This window comes from Hypanus sabinus, chromosome 2, assembly GCF_030144855.1.
Source record: "Hypanus sabinus isolate sHypSab1 chromosome 2, sHypSab1.hap1, whole genome shotgun sequence".
In the NCBI taxonomy this organism is placed as follows: domain Eukaryota; kingdom Metazoa; phylum Chordata; class Chondrichthyes; order Myliobatiformes; family Dasyatidae; genus Hypanus; species Hypanus sabinus.
In genome coordinates this window covers 111,954,642-111,971,594 of record NC_082707.1, presented here as the reverse complement: position 1 = coordinate 111,971,594, position 16,953 = coordinate 111,954,642, and the positions used below count along the sequence as shown (strand labels likewise).

At 40.9% G+C, this 16,953-nt stretch overlaps 1 protein-coding gene across 9 annotated transcripts in view; it reads right to left on the bottom strand.

Annotated features, from left to right (window-relative positions):
* Window positions 1-16,953, bottom strand: part of LOC132382284 (titin homolog) — a 354,914-nt gene that overhangs the window by 321,598 nt on the left and 16,363 nt on the right. The gene's annotated exons all lie outside the window — the stretch shown is intronic.

Sequence of the window (16,953 nt, the reverse complement as noted above, 5' to 3'; positions counted from 1 at the left end):
CAAGGTGTGGAATGTTTCTGAACACATCTACAGTATCCTGAAAAGGGATTGCGAGCAGCCAGAAATCATGGTACATATTGGTACTAACAACGTAAGTAGAAAAAGGGACGAGGTCCTGAAAAAGAATACAGGAAGTTAGGAAGTAAACAGGACCTCAAGGGTAGTAATCTCTGGATTACTGCCTGTGCCATGTGACAGTGAGGATAGGAATTGAATGAGGTGGCAGATAAATGCGTGCCTGAAGAATTAGAGCTGGGGGCAGGGATTCAAATTTCAGGATAATTGGAACCTCTTCTGGGGCAGGTGGGACTTGTACAAAAGGGACGGGCTGCATTTGAATCTGAGCAGGACCAATATCCTTGCAGGCAGGTTTACTAGAGCTATTGGGAGTAGTTTAAACTAAAATGGCAGAAGGATGGGAACCAGTATGATAGAGCTGAGGATAAGCCAGCAGGTTTACAAGTAGATTAAGGAAGTAACATGAATGTAAGTAAGGACAAGCCAATGATTTGGGTACAAATACAGAGTAAAGAGTTAAATTGTACTACAGAGGCAAAATTCAAAAGAGCGAAAAATACAGAACTGAAGGTGCTGTACTTGAATAAGGCAGATGAACTTGTGGCGCAATTAGAGATTGGTCGGTATGACATTGTGGACATCACTGAGTTGTGGGTGAAAGAAAGCCACAGTTCCATAGTTGGGAGCTTAACATCAAAGTATATGCTTTGTATCGAAAGATAGGCAGGACGGCATAGGTGCTGATGTGGCTCTGTTGGTAAGAGATGGAATTATATCTTTAGAAAGAGGTGACATAGGTTCACAGAATGTTGGATTTTATGGGTGGAATTATAAACTGCAAGGGCTTAAAAAAACATGTGCATCACATATAGGGCCTCCAAATAGTAGCCAAAATATAGGGTAGAGTTTGCAAGTGGAGCTGGAAAAGGCATGTAATAAGGATAACGACACAATTCACAGTTGTAATGGGAATTTCAATATGCAAGAGGATTGGGAAAATCAGGTTAGCATCAGATTGCAAGAGAGGGAATTTGTTGAATGCATATGAGATGGCTTTTTACATCAGATTCTGCTTGAGCCAACTCAGGGAAAGGCTTTCTTAGATTGGCTGTTATGTAACAACACAGATCTTATTAGGGAGCTTAATGTAAAGGAACCGTTAGGAGACAGGGATCATGATATGATTGAACTCCTACTGCAATTTGAAAAGGAAAAATCCAAGTCAGATGTATCAGTATCGTGATGGAATAAAGGGAATTACAGAGGCATGAGAGAAGAGTTTGCCCAGTGGATTAGAGGAGGATACTAGTGGGAATAACGGCAGAGCAGAAACGGCTATTATTTCTGGGAATAATTCACAAAGCACAGGTTAGATATGTCCCAAAGAGGTTGTTCTCAAATGGTAGGGGTAGGCAACAGTGGCTGACAAGGGAAGTTAAGGACTGCATAAAAGCCAAGGAAGGGCATATAAAGTAGCAAAAGTGGGTAAGAAGTTGAATGATTGGGAAGCTTTTAAAATCCAAGACAACTAAAAAGTTATAAGAAGGGAAAAGATGAAATATGAGGGCAAACTATCCAATAATATAAAGCAGGATACCAAAAGTTTTTTCAGTTATAAAGAGTAAAAGGAACATTAGAGTTGATATTGGACCACTGGAAAATGATTTGGTGAGGTAGTAATGGGGGACAAAGAAATGGGAGATTAACTTTATGGGTACTTGCAATCAGTCTTCACTGTGGAAGACACTAGCAGTGTGCCAGAGGTCCATGAGTGTCAAGGAGCAGGAGTGAATGCCATTGCTATTATGAAGGAAAATGTGCTAGGCAAACTCAAAGGTCTTAAGGCAGAGAAGTCACCTGGATCAGATGGACCACAACCCCTGAGTCTTGAGAGAGGTTGCTGAATAGATAACAGATGCATTGGTCATGATCTTTCAAGAATTACTTGATTCTGACATGGTCCCAGAGGACTTGAAGATTGCAAATGTCACTCCACTCTTCAAGAGAGGAAGGCAAAAGAAAGGAAATAATAAGGTCAGCTAGCCCTTCCTCAGTGTTGGGAAAGTGTTGGAGTCTATTATTAAGGATGAGGTTTCCGGGTACTTGGAGACTAATGATAAAATAAGTCAAAGACAGCATGATCTGTGAAGGGAAATCTTGCCTGACAAATCTGTTAGAGCCCTTTGAGGAAGTAACAAGCAGGCTGGACAAAGGAGAGGCAGCAGATGTCATTTACTTGGATTTTCAGAAGATATTTGATATGGTGCTACATGTGAGGTTGCTTCATAAGACAAAATCCTACACCATTACAGGAAAGATACTGGCATGAATATAGGAATGGCTTACAAGCAGGAGGCCATGTGTGGGATAAAAGGGCCTTTTCTGGTTGCCAGCTAGTGACTAGTGGAGTTCCTCAGGGGTCAGCATTAGGACTACTACTTTTCACATTGTTTGTCAATGATTTTGATAATGGAGTTGATGGCTTTGTGGCAAAGTATGCGATGATATGAAGATAGGTGGAGGCATAGGGTAGTGCTGAGGAAGTAAGTGATTACAGCAGGATTTGGACAAATTGGAAGAATGGGCAAAAAAGTGACAGATGGAATACAGTATTGGGAAATGTATGATAATGCATGTTGGCAAAAGGAAAAATAGTGTGGACAATTATCTAAATGGAGAGAAGATTCAAAGACCAGAGGTGAAGAGGAATTTAGGAGTCCTCATGCAAGACTTCCAGAAGGTTAATTTACAGGTCGAGTCTGTGGTAAAGAAGCCAAATGCAATGTTGGTATTTATTTCAATGGGAATAGAATAAAAAAGCAAACAGATAATGCTGAACCTTTATAAGATAGATAGGCCATACTTGGAGTATTATCAACAGTTTTGGGCCCCATATCTCAGAAAGGATATGTTGTCATCGGAGAGAGTCCAGAGAAGATTCACAAGGATGATTCTGGGAATTAAGAAGTTAGCATACGAGGAGCATTTCAGATTCAGTTTATTGTCATTTAGAAACCACAAATGCAAAGCAGTTAAAAAATGAGACAACGTTCCTCCAGAATGATATCACAAAAGCACATGACAAAACAGACCACATCAGAAAACCCACATAACATTTGGCAATCCCCAATCCAGAGTCCGGAGAGGCTGCTGCATATTGATATTGTGCTACCATCTTAGTGTGTTTCCCGGAAAGGAGCTCCAAATCCACCAGACAAAACAAGACCAAAAACTAAAGCTACAAGACCTACATAAAACCACATAGTTACAACAATTGGCAGCTTTGGGCCTGTATTCACTGCCTATATTCACTGGAATTTAGAAGAATGCTAAATGACCTTATGGCCGTTAGAGAGACATATCTCGGGGCAGGTACGGCTGCTGAGTGCATTAGATGTTTCAAAATGGACAGGGAGGGAGGCAGAAGAGGTGGGGTGTGGCATTGCTAATCAGGGATAGTATCACAGCTGTAGAAAAGGAGTAAGTCATGGAGGGATTGTCTGCTGAGTCAGTACGGGTGGAAGTCAGAAACAGGAAGGGGCAATAATTCTACTGGGTGTTTTCACAGACCTCTCCCTGATAGTAGCAGGGACATCGAGGAGCAGATAGGAAGGCAGATTCTGGAAAGGTGTAATAATCATAGGGTTGTTGTGATAGGCTATTTTAACTTTCCTAATATTAAACATAGAAACATAGAAAACCTACAGCACAATACAGGCCCTTCAGCCCACAAAATTGTGCTGAACATGTCCCTACCTTAGAAATTACTAGGCTTACCCATAGCCCTCTATCTTACTAAGCTCCATGTACCTATCCAAGTCTCTTAAAAGACCCGATCTTATCCACCTCCACCACTGTTGCCAGCAGCCTATTCCACGTACTCAGCACTCTCTGAGTAAAAAACTTACCCCTGATAACTCCTCTGTACCTACTCCCCAGCACCTTAAACCTGTGTCCTCTTGTGGCAACTATTTCAGTCCTGAGAAAAAGCCTCTGACTATCCACACAATCAATGAATCTCATCATCTTATACACCTCTATCAGGTCACTGCTCATCCTCCGTCACTCCATGGAGAAAAGACTGAGTTCACTCAACCTATTCTCATAAGGCATGCTCCCCATCTGACTGGTATATCCTTAGAGCAAGGGGTTTAGATGGGATGGAGCTTGTTAAGTGTATTCACGAAGGTTTCCCTGATGCACTATGTAGCAAAACAAACTAAAGGAGAGACTGTACTTGATCTGGGACTTGATCTGGTATTGGGAAATGAACCTGGTCAGGTGTCAGATCTCATGGTGGGAGAGCATTTTGGAGATAGTGATCAGAACCATCTCCTTTACCATAGTGCTGGAGAGGGACAGGAGCAGATAATTTGGAAAAATGCAACTGGGGTAGGGGAAAATATGATGCTATTAAGCAGAAATTTGGGAGCAGATTTTCTCAAGGAAGTGCAAGGCAGAAATGTGGTAAATGTTCAGGTAACATTTGCATGGTGTTCTGCATAGGTATGTTCCATTGAAGTAGGGAAAGGGTGGTAGGGTGAAAGAATCAAGGTGTACAGAGGATATAGAAAATCTAGTTAAGAAGTAAAGAAAAGCTTACGAAAGGTTCAAGAATCTAGGTACTATCAGAATTCTAGAAAATGACAAGATTGCCAGGAAGGAGTTTAAGAATGAAATTAAGAGAGCTAGAAGGGGCCATGAGAAGGCCTTGGCAAGCAGGATCACGGAAAAGCCCAAGGCATTCTACAAGTATGTGAACAGCAAGAGGGTGAGCCGTGTGGGATTAGGACTAATCAGATGCAATAGCAGAAACATGTGCATGGAGTCGGAGGAGATAGCAGAGGTACTTAATGAATACTTTGCTTCAGTATTCACCAGGGAAAAGGACTGTAACAATTGTGGACTGAACCGCTTGAACATGTAGACAATAAGAAAGAGGATGCGCTGGAGCTTTTGAAAAGCATTAAGTTAGATAGGTTGCCACGATATACCCAGGACTACTATAGGAAGTGAGGGAGGAGACTGATGAGCCTCTGGCATCATCATTAGGAATGGGAGAAGTACCAGAGGATTGGAGGGTTGCAAATATTGTTCCCTTATTCAAGAAAGGGCGTACAGATAACCCAGGAAATTATAGACCAGTGAGTCTTACCTCAGTGGTGGGCAAGTTGTTGGAGATTTTGAGAGGCAGGGTTTATGAGCATTTGGAGAGACAATCTGATTAGAGATGGACAGCATGGCTTTGTTGAGGACAGGGCATGCCTTATGAGCCTGACTGAATTCTTTGAGGATGTAGCAAAACACATTGATGAAGGTAGAGCAGTAGATGTAGTGTATATGGATTTCAGTAAGGCATTTGATAAGGTTCCCCATGCCAGGCTCATTCAGAAAGTAAGGAGGCATGGGATCCACGGAGAACTTGCTTTATGGATCCAGAAATGACTTGCGCACAGAAGGAAAAGGGTGCTTTGTAGATGGTTCATTTGCTGAATGGAGGTTGACGACCAGTGGTTTCCGCTGGGATCGGATCGGAGACCCTTCCTCTTCATGATTTTTATAAATGACCTGGATGAAGAAGTAAGTTAGTAAGTTTGCTGATGACAAAGATTGGGGATGTTGTGGATAGTCTGGAGACTGTCAGAGGTTATAGCGGGATATCGATAGGATGCAGAACTAGGCTGAGAGGTGACAGATGGAGTTAAACTCAGATAAATGTGAAGTGGTTCATTTTGGTAGGTCAAATTGAAGACAGAATATACTATTAATGGCAAGACTCTTGGCTGTATGGTGGATCAGGGCAATCTTAGGGTCTGTGTCTGTAGGACACTCAAAGCTACTGCACATGTTGACAGTATTGCTAAGAAAGCATATGGTGTGTTGGCCTTCATCAACTGTAGATTGGAGTTCAAGAGCTGTGGGGTAATGTAACAGCTACATAAGACCTTAGATAGACTGCACTTGGAGTATTGTGTTCAGTTCTGGATACCTCACTACAGGAAGGAAATGGATACTACGAAGAGTGTGCAGAAGAGATTTACGAGGATGTTACCTGGATTAGAGAATGTGCCTTATGAGAATAGGTTGAGGGAACGTGGCCTTTTCTCCTCGGAGCAACAGACGATGAGAGGTAACCTGATAGAGGCCTATAAGATGAGAGGCATTGTTTGTGTGGAAAACCAGAGACTTTTTCCCGGGGCTGAAATGGCTAACATGAGGGACATAGTTTTAAGGTGCTTGGAAGTAGGTACAGGGGGATGTCAGAGATAAGTTTTTCACACAGAGAGTGGTGGGTATGTGGAATGCACTGCCCACAAAAGTAGTAAAGGACTTTTAAGAGACTGTTAGATAGGTACACGGAGCTTAGGAAAATAGAGGGCTATGCGGTAGGGAAATACTAAGCAGCATCTAGAGTGGGTTACATGGTCGGCACAACATTGTGGGCTGAAGGGCCTGTATTACGCAGTAGATTTCTATGTTCTATGTTCTAATGCAGGGGGTGGGGGCATCTCATTGAAGCCTACCAAATGTTGAAAGGACTAGATGGAGTGGATATGGAGAGGGTGTTTCCTATGGTGGGGGTATCCAGAACTAGAGCGCACAGCCTCAAAATTGAGGGGCGACCTTTTAGAATAGAAGGAAGGAAGAATTCTTTTTTGCCAGCGAGTAGTGAACCTGTGGAATGCTCTGCCACAGACTGCAGTGGAGGCCAAGTCCATGGGTATATTTAAGGTGGAAGTTGATCATTTTATGATTGGTCAGGGCATCAAAGGATATGGTGAGAAGGCAGTTGAATGGGGTTGAGTGGTATCCGGGATCAGCTATAATGAAATGCCAGAGTAGACTTGATCGGCTGAATGGCCTAATTCTGCTCTTATATCTTATGGAAGCAATGGAGTGTAGAGAAGCCAGAAAAAAAAACACTAAAGGAAGGAATTAGGAAAGTCAGGAGGGGCCATGAAAAGTCCTTGGATTAAGGTGAATCTAAAGGCATTCTATACATACATCAAGAGTAAGAGGATAACTAGGGAAAGGGTGGGACTACTCAATGGGTAAAGGGGGGGGCATTTGCTTGGATGCAGGGAATGTGTGTGAGGTACTTAATAAGTACTTTGCTTCAAGACTTATCAATGAAAAGGAAATGAAAAACCATAGATCAGTGCTGAGTGTATAAATATGTCAGAGCATTTAGAGGTCAAGGAGGAGAAAGTGTTGGGCCTACTAATGAGGGCCTGATGGGATTTACCCCACATTATTGAAGGAGACAAGAGACAGGATTGCTGGGCCCTTGACCAGTATCTTTGTGTCCTCTCTAGCCACAGGCAAGGTCCCAGAGGACTGGTGGGTGGCTAATGTCTATTTAAGTAGGAAACAAGGGAAAATCCTGGGAACTATAGACCAGTGAGTCTCATGTCAGTTGCAGGGAAATTGCTAGAGAAAATTCTCGGAGATAGGATAGATGAGCATTTAGAAATCCAGGCCTAACTATGGAGAGCCAGCACAACTTTGTGTGTGGCAGGTCATGCCTCACCAAGTTGTTGAGTTTTTTGACAAGATGATGAGGGTAGGGCTGTGGATGTTGTCTACATAGATTTTGTATGGTGTTTGACAAATTCCCTCATGGGAGGCTAACCAAGAAGATTAAGATGCATGGAGTCCGTGGTAAATTGGCTCTTTGGAATCAGTACCAATTTTCACACAGAAGGCAGAGGGTACTGGTTGAAGGGAGTTATTCAAGTTGGAGGTCTGCAATCAATGGAGTTCTGCAGGGATCTGTGCTGAGCCCTCTGCTGTTTATGACGTATATAAATGACCCGGATGAAAATGTAGGTGGGTGGGTTAGTAAATTTGCAAATGATACCAAGATTGGTGGAGTTGTGGATAGTGTACAAGACTGGGAAAGATAACAGCACAATATAGATCAGTAGCAGATATGGGCAGAGAAATGGCAGATGGAGTTTAACCCAGATAAATACGAGGTGTTGCATCTTGGTAGAGCAAGTGCAAGGAAACAGTACACTGTTAAGGGCAAGATCCTTAACAAAGTTCTTGAGCAGAGATCTTGGGGTCAAAATTCATAGCCCCTTGAATGTGGCTACACAGGTCAATAAGGTGGTTAAAAAGGCTTATGAAATGCTTGTTTTTATTAGTCGAGCATTGAGTTCAAAAGTCAGGTGTTATGTTGCAACTTTATAAAACTCTGGTTAGGCCACATCAGGAGTATTGCATACAGTGCTGGTTGCCCCCCTATAGGAAGGATGTTGAGACTTTGGAGAGTGTATACAGAAGAGATTTACCAGGATGATGCCTGGTTTAGAGGGTATGTGCTATCACGAGAGGCTGGATAAACCTGGGCTGTTTTCTTTGCCGTGCTGGAGGCTGAGAGGAGATCTGATAGAGGTTTACAAGATTATGAGAGGCATAGAGAGTAGACGGGGAGCATCTACTCCCCTGGGTTGAAGTGCCTAATACCAGAGGGCACGCATTTCTGATGAGAGGGTTTAGGCTCAGAGGGGATGTGAGGTGTAAGATTTTTACTCAGAGAATAATGGATGCCTGGAATGCCCTGCCTGGTGTGGTGGTAAAGACTAATAACATTAGAAGCTTTTAAGGTGTTTGGACAGGCACATGGATGTAAGGAAGATGGAGGAATATGGACATGGTGTAGGTAGGATGATTAGTGTTTGGGTGCTTAGCTGGTTTGGCACAACATTGTGGGCCAAATGGCCTGTTCCTGTGTTGTACAGTTCTATGTTCTACTACGACATGCTTAAAGCAGTTTTTAAATAGCATCAGTTATGTGTGCTTGGCAGTGATTTTTGTCACTGATATTTGGTAAGAATTAAGTAATAAGATAATTCACAACTGTTTTACTCGCTGTGGTTTCAAGCATTCAGGCTTGGAAACAGCAGAAACAGCTGGGAGTGAAATGAAATTATATTACTACTTTGTTAGGAAATACAAAGAATTAAGATGTCAACAATCATCTTGAATATTACAATGAAAATGAAAATTTGGAGGAGACAATCATCAATAGCATTGTATGTAGTCAGTGTATACACTAGATGTCTTTGCTGAGTTTATTCATTTATAGTCAATCGAAAGAATGTGCCAGCATACGATGGATGAATTCCTCTACCGATAACAATTAGAAACTAATAGTTTTATAGTACTGTACTTGTTCTGTATTTCATTTAAATGCATCATTTGTTACTTAGTTAAATGGTAGTATCTCTTTATATCTTTTTAACTATTTCCATGAAACTTCAGTTAATTAGGCAGCCGCTTAATTGGGCCAAATAACTAGAACCCACTGTATTTGCAATTACATAAAGATAAAGATTTTGCCTGTTAACCATGAGGAATATTTCTCAAGCCTATGTCATTTGGAAGAAATTATGCCAGCTTTCTCAGGTATTCAACTGAGCAATTAACAGCTTCCACAAAAGAAAACAGCAGCTATTTTCATTGACTGGATCCCTTTCACTACTCAGCCTGCTGCATGGCAGACACTTCAACTCTCATTCACATCCGAATAAAACAGCTACATTGATTAAATCCAATACCTCTTTCAAAGCAGAGTTAAGAACATATATCAGCATGTCTAATAATTGTCAGGAATCCAACACACACTTTTTATAAAATCAAGATAAATACATTTCAAATTAAACACCTTCTCAGGTAGCTTGAAGAATTGATATAAAGACATATATTGTATCATAATTACTTTGACTTGCTCTTTTAGTTGACTGAAAGTGTAATCTTTTAAATTTAGAAACAGAAACAAATGTTACTGAAAAGTTTAAGCCCTAGAAGTGCATGATGGAGTGGAAGGAGAGTGATAGAACAAGTGTGGACAGAAAGAAACAGATTGGTGATAGCAAATGAGGAGCCACCTTCTATCAAGTTTGTTCTGTATCCAATTGGCAGGTACCATGGATTCCTTGTGATCTAACATAACCCACTAGCCTACCATTCGGGACCCTGTTAAAGGTCCTGATAAAGCCCATGCAGACAACATTCACTAACCAATCTTCTGGGTCGCCCCATCAAAAAGTAATTAAACTCAGGAGACATGATCTCCCATGCACAAAGTCATAATGACTATCCCCAATCAGTCTTTGCTTTATCAAATGCAGGTAAATCCTGTCCCTCAGATCCTTTCTGGTAACTTTCCCACCACTAATGTTAGGCTGACTAGTCAGTAGTTTCTTGGCTAATCCTTGTAACCCTTCTCAAATAACGTTATAGAGTGACACAGGTTGATGGAAGAACATGACAATAAACAGAAGTTTTCTTTTCTCTCCACAAATGCAAATAACTTTCTGATTATTTCCAACAATTTATTTTTATTTCACCTCATTTTTGTACTTCTCTATTGGAAATGATAAGAATATTAACTAGCTTTCAGATGACAAATGTTAACTGTAGATTCATTGTTGATTACTGAGCATTTAAATGCTCAATGTATCAATAGAAAATCTGCCAATTCTTTCAATTAATCTTAGGTTAAGGTGGATTCACAGTTAAGCTACTGCACCATCAGTCAGAGTATTAAGCCATTGACCTGGAGACTTAAGCTTGAATCTCTCCGTAATAGTTGGGGAGTGTGAATCATTACTAAATCTGAAATATGGTTTTGAAACAAAACCGGGCTCAGTAATGACGACCAAATTGTCATAATATAATTCATTAATATCCTTTAATATTTTTGTTCCTATCCTATTGCTGCCTGTTAGCCATCAGATTCAGAATGCTGCAACAAGGTTAAGATTGCAGTCTATACTTTGCTTTTATATCCACTGCTGCTTAAGAGGCTCTTTTTTGGGCTAAGGTAGAACTTCATCCATGTTGAATCAACGTGGAAGTATCTCATACAAGCATTAAGGTATTTCAGATACATAGAGGATGAGCACAAAGATAATGGAGAGATTTTTGTTTTAAAATATGACTGATGCTGTGATTTCACCTATCAGACAAATAAGTAGTGAAAGAGGGAGGGCTATTCCCACAGAATAGTTGGTGTATATATATCACAGAAAATTTAATATTCTGTAGAGCACAAACAGTACAAACAATGTTTGGGGATATTAGTAGTGTACTCTATGAAAATTATGACATGACATTCCACATAGGTCTGCTGTGGCCAGTTTTTGACGTGTTGTAATCATATCAGTAGTACAAAGGACCACCATAGAATTAGGGAGTATGACTCTACCAGGCAAGCATCTTCCCTGCTTATTGCTCATGAAAAGAGAAGTTCAAATTAAGCATAATCAAGTCAATGTGCATAACAACAGGGAACCCCGCAACAAGCAGTAAACACTTGCTCTGCTTGATTATGAGAATTTAAGACATAGGATCACAATTGGGCCATTCAGCCCATCAAAACTGCGCTGCCATTCCATCATGCCTAATTTATTATCCCTTTCAAACCCTTCTTCACATGACCTTTGATGTCCTGACTCATCAAGAACCTATCAACCTTCACTTTAAATATACTCAATGACTTAGACTCCACAGCTCTCTGTGGCATTGAATTCCATAGATTCACTACCCTCTGGCTAAAGAATTTCCTCCTTATCACTGTTCTAAACATACCATGGTAGTGGCTAGCTTGGTGCTATTGCAGCTCAGAGTGTCCTGGAGTTGGGAGTTCAATTCCGGAGTCAGTCTGTACAGAGTCTCTGTACATGCTCCCCATGGAATGCATGGGTTTTCTCCAGATCCTCCAGTTCCCCCACCCAGAGTCCAAAAATGTACAGTGTAGGTTAATTGATCACTGTAAATTATCCCATGATTAGGTTAGGGTTAATTAGGCTTGTCGGGGGTTGCTGAGTGAAACAGCTACTCTTTGTACACTCTATGCTTTTCATAATCTTATAAATCTCTATCAGATCTCCTCAGCCTTTGGAATTCCAGAGAAAACAATCTTGAGATAGCACATACTCTCTAAACCAGGCAGCATCCAGGTAAACCCCTTCTGTACACTCCCCAAAGCCTCAACATCCTTCCTATAGTGGAGCAACCAAAACTGTATGCAAGACTCCAGATGTGGCCTAACCAGAGTTTTATAAAGTTGCAACAATACTCCTGACTTTTGAACTCAATGCTCCAATAATAAAAGCAAACACAACACTACTTAATCACCTCATCAAACTGTGTAACTGATTTCAAGGAGCTGAGAACTTCGATCCCAAAATGTTTCTGCTCAGCAACACTGTTAATGATCTTGCCCTTAACAGTGTACTGTCTTCTTCCATTTGCCTGACCAAGGTGCAAGACCTCGCATTTATCTGGTTAAACTCCATCTGCCATTTCTCAGCTCATAACTGTAACTTATATCGTGCAGTAATCTTTGCCAGTCTTCTACACTCTCCACAACTCCACTAATCTTGGTATCATCTGCAAATTTACTAACCCACCCATCTACATCTTCATTCAGGTCATTTATATACATCACAAACAACAGACATCCCACCACAGATTCCTCTGGAACTCCACTAATTAGACCTCCAACTAGAATAAGCCCCTTTAATCATTACCCTGACTTCTATGTGCAAGCCAATCCTGAATCCAAATAGCTAATTCACAGCGTATCCAGGTATCTCTTATGTCACCTTGTCAAAAAAATCATGTTGGTAAGACAAAACATGTCCCGCACAAAGCTATGCTGGTTCTTCCTAATTAGGCTATAGGCTTCCAAATGCTCATATATCCCATCCCCCAGGATTTTCTCCAGCAATTTTCCTACAACTAACGTGAGACTCACTGGTCTATAGTCCCCAGGATTTTCCCTTTTTCCTTACTTGAATAGAGGTACAACATTCGCCACTCGTCAGTCCTCCAATACCTCACCTGTAGTTGGATAGGGCATGAAGACACTCGTCTCTTGCCTCCTTCAATAACCTGGGGACTTATCCACCATAATAGTCAGTAGGAGGCCCAACACTTTCTCCTCCTTGACCTCTAAATACCCTAATGTATTGAATCAAAGTACTCATCAAGTACCTCAATCATTCTCTGCAAATGCACGTCCTTTATCTCCAACCAGTCCAATCTTCTCCCTAGTTATCCTCTTGCTCTTGATGTATGTATAGAATGCCTTAGTTTTTGCTTTAATCCTAGTTACCAACGATTTTTCATGGCCCCGCCCAGATTTCCAACTTCCCTTCTTTAGTTCTTTTCTGGCTTCTATATACTCATGTGCTTAGTTTGATCCTAAATTCTGAAGCTTTACATACTTTTCCTTTTACTTCTTTGCTAAATCCATCACCTCTCTGGACATCCAAGATTCTCTTATCTTTCTGTCCATGTCCTTCCTTCTAATAGGAACATACCTTTCCTGTACTCTGTGCAATTAATCTAAACACACTCCACATGTCTGATGTGAACTTGCCAGAGAAAAGGTGTTCCCATTTAATGCTTAATTCCTTTCTGATGCCTTCATAATTTACCCTACTCCAATTTAAAACTCTCCCACAAGGACCATAACTATCTTCATCTATATCTAGCCTGAAAATGAAGGAGTTGTGGTCATTGTTCATCCACTGAAAGGTCTGTCAGCCGGACAGGCTTATCACCCAACACCAGGTCCAGTACAGCCCCTCCTCTTGTTGAACTGCCCATACATTGATTTAAGAAACCTTCCTGGATACACTTAAGAAATTCTGCCCCATGTAAACCTCTTACACTAAGAAGGTCCCAGTAGGGAAGCTGAAATTCCCTGTGATAACAACTGTATTATTTTTACACATTTCCTTAATTTGATTATATAGAAGTTCCTCAATGTCCCAGGGGTCTGTAGTACAATTCCATCAATGTGATTGCACCCTTCCTGTTTCTGAGTTCCATCTAAATGAACTCAGTCTGATCCCTCCATTATTATCCCAAGTGCAGCTGTGATATTGTCCCTGATTAGTAGTGCAACTTCACTATCTTCCAATCAACTCTAGCCTGCTCCTCTCTCATGCCTCTCTAATTCCCTTTACTCTACTTAATACACACACTGTACATCTGATTTTAGCCTTTCCCTTTCAAACTGTAGAGTGAATTCTATCATATTATGATCACTGCATCCTAAGGGTTCTTTTACCTTTAGCTCCCTAATTAAATCTAGTTCATTACACAACACCCAATCCAGAATTGCCTTTCCCCTGGTGGGCTCAACCACAAACTGCTCTAAAAAGCCATCATGTAGGTGTTCTACAAATTCCATGTTTCCTTTTCATTCGATCTTAAAAGCATGTGTTGACCTACTCACCTTCTTTACACTACAATTAAAAATAAAATTTGCAGTTATACATTGAGCTGCATAACCACCTTGTCACTTCCTTAATAATATTATATTTCTTCTTACTACATTAGATTTGGACATAGTGAAGAGAAACCGAGATCAATTGACTCTGCACAATACTCCCTATGAGTATCTGGGGACAGGTCTAAATCAAGAGAAAAGTGCTTCAATTTATCAAATTATGATTTTAAAATAATTTTGATAAATGCTGTCTTTCAGACTCTACCATCACAAACTCTCTTCATGGTAGGACAAACACAAAGAGGGAGTCGTCTGCAGAATGGCATTAGTTGAATAGCAGCGATTGCATTCCCTCAGCTGTTGAGGCTATGTGAAGAAAGGGAAGAGATTGTACTAAAGTGTCTACATTCAGAGCATAGAATACCAATAGGTGCTTTGGCGCACAATTTTGTGTTGAACTGATTAAACTAGTAAATTCTTCTGCACTCACTCTAAAACCTCTACATCCTTCCTCTAATGCAGGCGTTTCCAACCCAGAATCCATATACCCCCTTGCTTAATGGTACTGGTCCATGGCATTTTAAAAACCCTGCTCTAATGGGATGACCAAAATTTGGAGCAACTCCAAAAACAGCTTAAGCTTAAACAGCATATCAGATGAATTATAAAGATGCATATTAAGCAGCAAAAGCAATACAGCATTTGGTGATCCCATATTCCACAGATCAAATAAAAAGTTCTACAGTACTGCTATATACAGTCATTATGGAGACCGAACATTAAATGAGTAACAGAAAACTGTTGAAATGAAAGGGAAAGAGATCCCACGAGCAACACTATCATCAGTGATGAAGCCCAGCAGGAAAATGCAAAAAAAAAGGCTTATGTGTTTACAAACAACTTCAGCCACAGATGCCAAATGATTAATACATCTCTAATTCCTGAGAGCTATTAGAAACTAGTTTACAGCCAATTTAACTCTTCCCATATGATCTCAAAAAATAGCCAAGGCAATAAATATAGTAAATGCTGATCCTCAACAATATATAAAAGTAGTACTGAAGGCCTGCTGTAGCATAACTTTGGTACACATATTATATAGCAAGAACACAATAAAATGGAAGTAGTTCAATAGGCCTCCTAACATGATTATGGCCCATCTATGCTGGCCTCAACTCTTCTGTGCAAGTTCCAATAAACAACTGTCAATCTTTAAGAATTTATCTCCTTAAATATACAATATAACAGAATATTATAGCACAGGAACAAGCTCTCTGGCCCATAGTGTCTGTGCTGACTATGGTGCCAATTCAAATTAATAGCAACTGCCTGTCCATGTGCCTATCTAAATGCCTCTTAAACATGACCATCACATCTGTTTCCACCACCTGCCCTGACACTGATATCTGTGGAACACCTCTCCAAGTCAAAATATAATCCTTCCAACATTAGCCCTTTTCTTTGACAGCTAAGCCAATATTGAAATCAATCTACCAAGTCTCTGGGGATTCTATGTGCAATAAATTTCTGAATCAGCATACCATGAGAGACTTTATCCATATAGACAACATCCACCATTCTAACCTCCTCAACCATTACTTCCTAAAAAAGAAAATTAAAGTTTCTAAGACATTATCTGCTCTGCACAAAACCATGCCGACTATCCCTAATAAATCTATGCTTTTCCAGATGTAAGTTCTCAATCAGACCTCCTTTTAGCTTTCCCTTCCCTCATAATAACTTCATTTTCTCTGATCTATTGATACAAGAATTTCTCATTATTTGAATCACAGAATTATGAAGGAGCAACAAAGTCCATTTAAAAAGCATATTTCAGGTGAGGAATTGTGAGAAATTAAGTGGCAGATAAAAAGGCCTGTATTGATGGTGGACGAGCAAATATTGAAGTCAAAGTGCAGACTTCAGTGAGGTGGGCTGGCAGCAGCAGAAACTTATGTGTTAGGTATTCAGAAAAATGCAAGGCTGAGGAACATATGCAGGAGGAAGGCATTCATATTCTTGGGCCATCACAATCTCTTCTGGTATAAAGGTGAGCTATACAAGAAACAATCATTGGTATCCTCACTGCAACTCTTCCATTTTGCACACGTCTGCCCTTAATCCATCCTCTCACCACTCCACCAGGGATATGGTTCCTCCCATGTTCATTCATCCATCCACACTGATCTCCCTTCTGGTACTAACCCTTGAAAGCAGAACAAATGCCGCACCTGCCCTTCACCTTCCCCCTCAGTACCATTCAGGGCCCCAAAAAGTCCTTGCAGGTGAGGTGACATCTGGTGTGGCCTGCTATATTTCGGTGAGACCCGATATAGTTTGGGAGACCGGTTTACTGAGCACCTTCACTCTGTCCACCAGAAAAAGCAGGATCTTCCAGTGGCCACCCATTTCAATTCTACTTCTCATTCCCATTCTGACTAGCCAGTCCATGGCCTCCTGTACTGTCATGATGAGGTCACATGGGGCTGGAGGAGCAGCACCTTATATTCTGTCTGGGTAGCCTCCAACCTGATGGCATGAACATTGACTTCTCTAACTTCTGGTAATGCCCACTTCCACTTCACTCCTTCACCATACCTCATTCCCTTTTCCCCCTTACACCTCATCTCCTTACCTACCCATCACCTCCCTCTAGAGCTCCTCCCCCTTCTTCCATG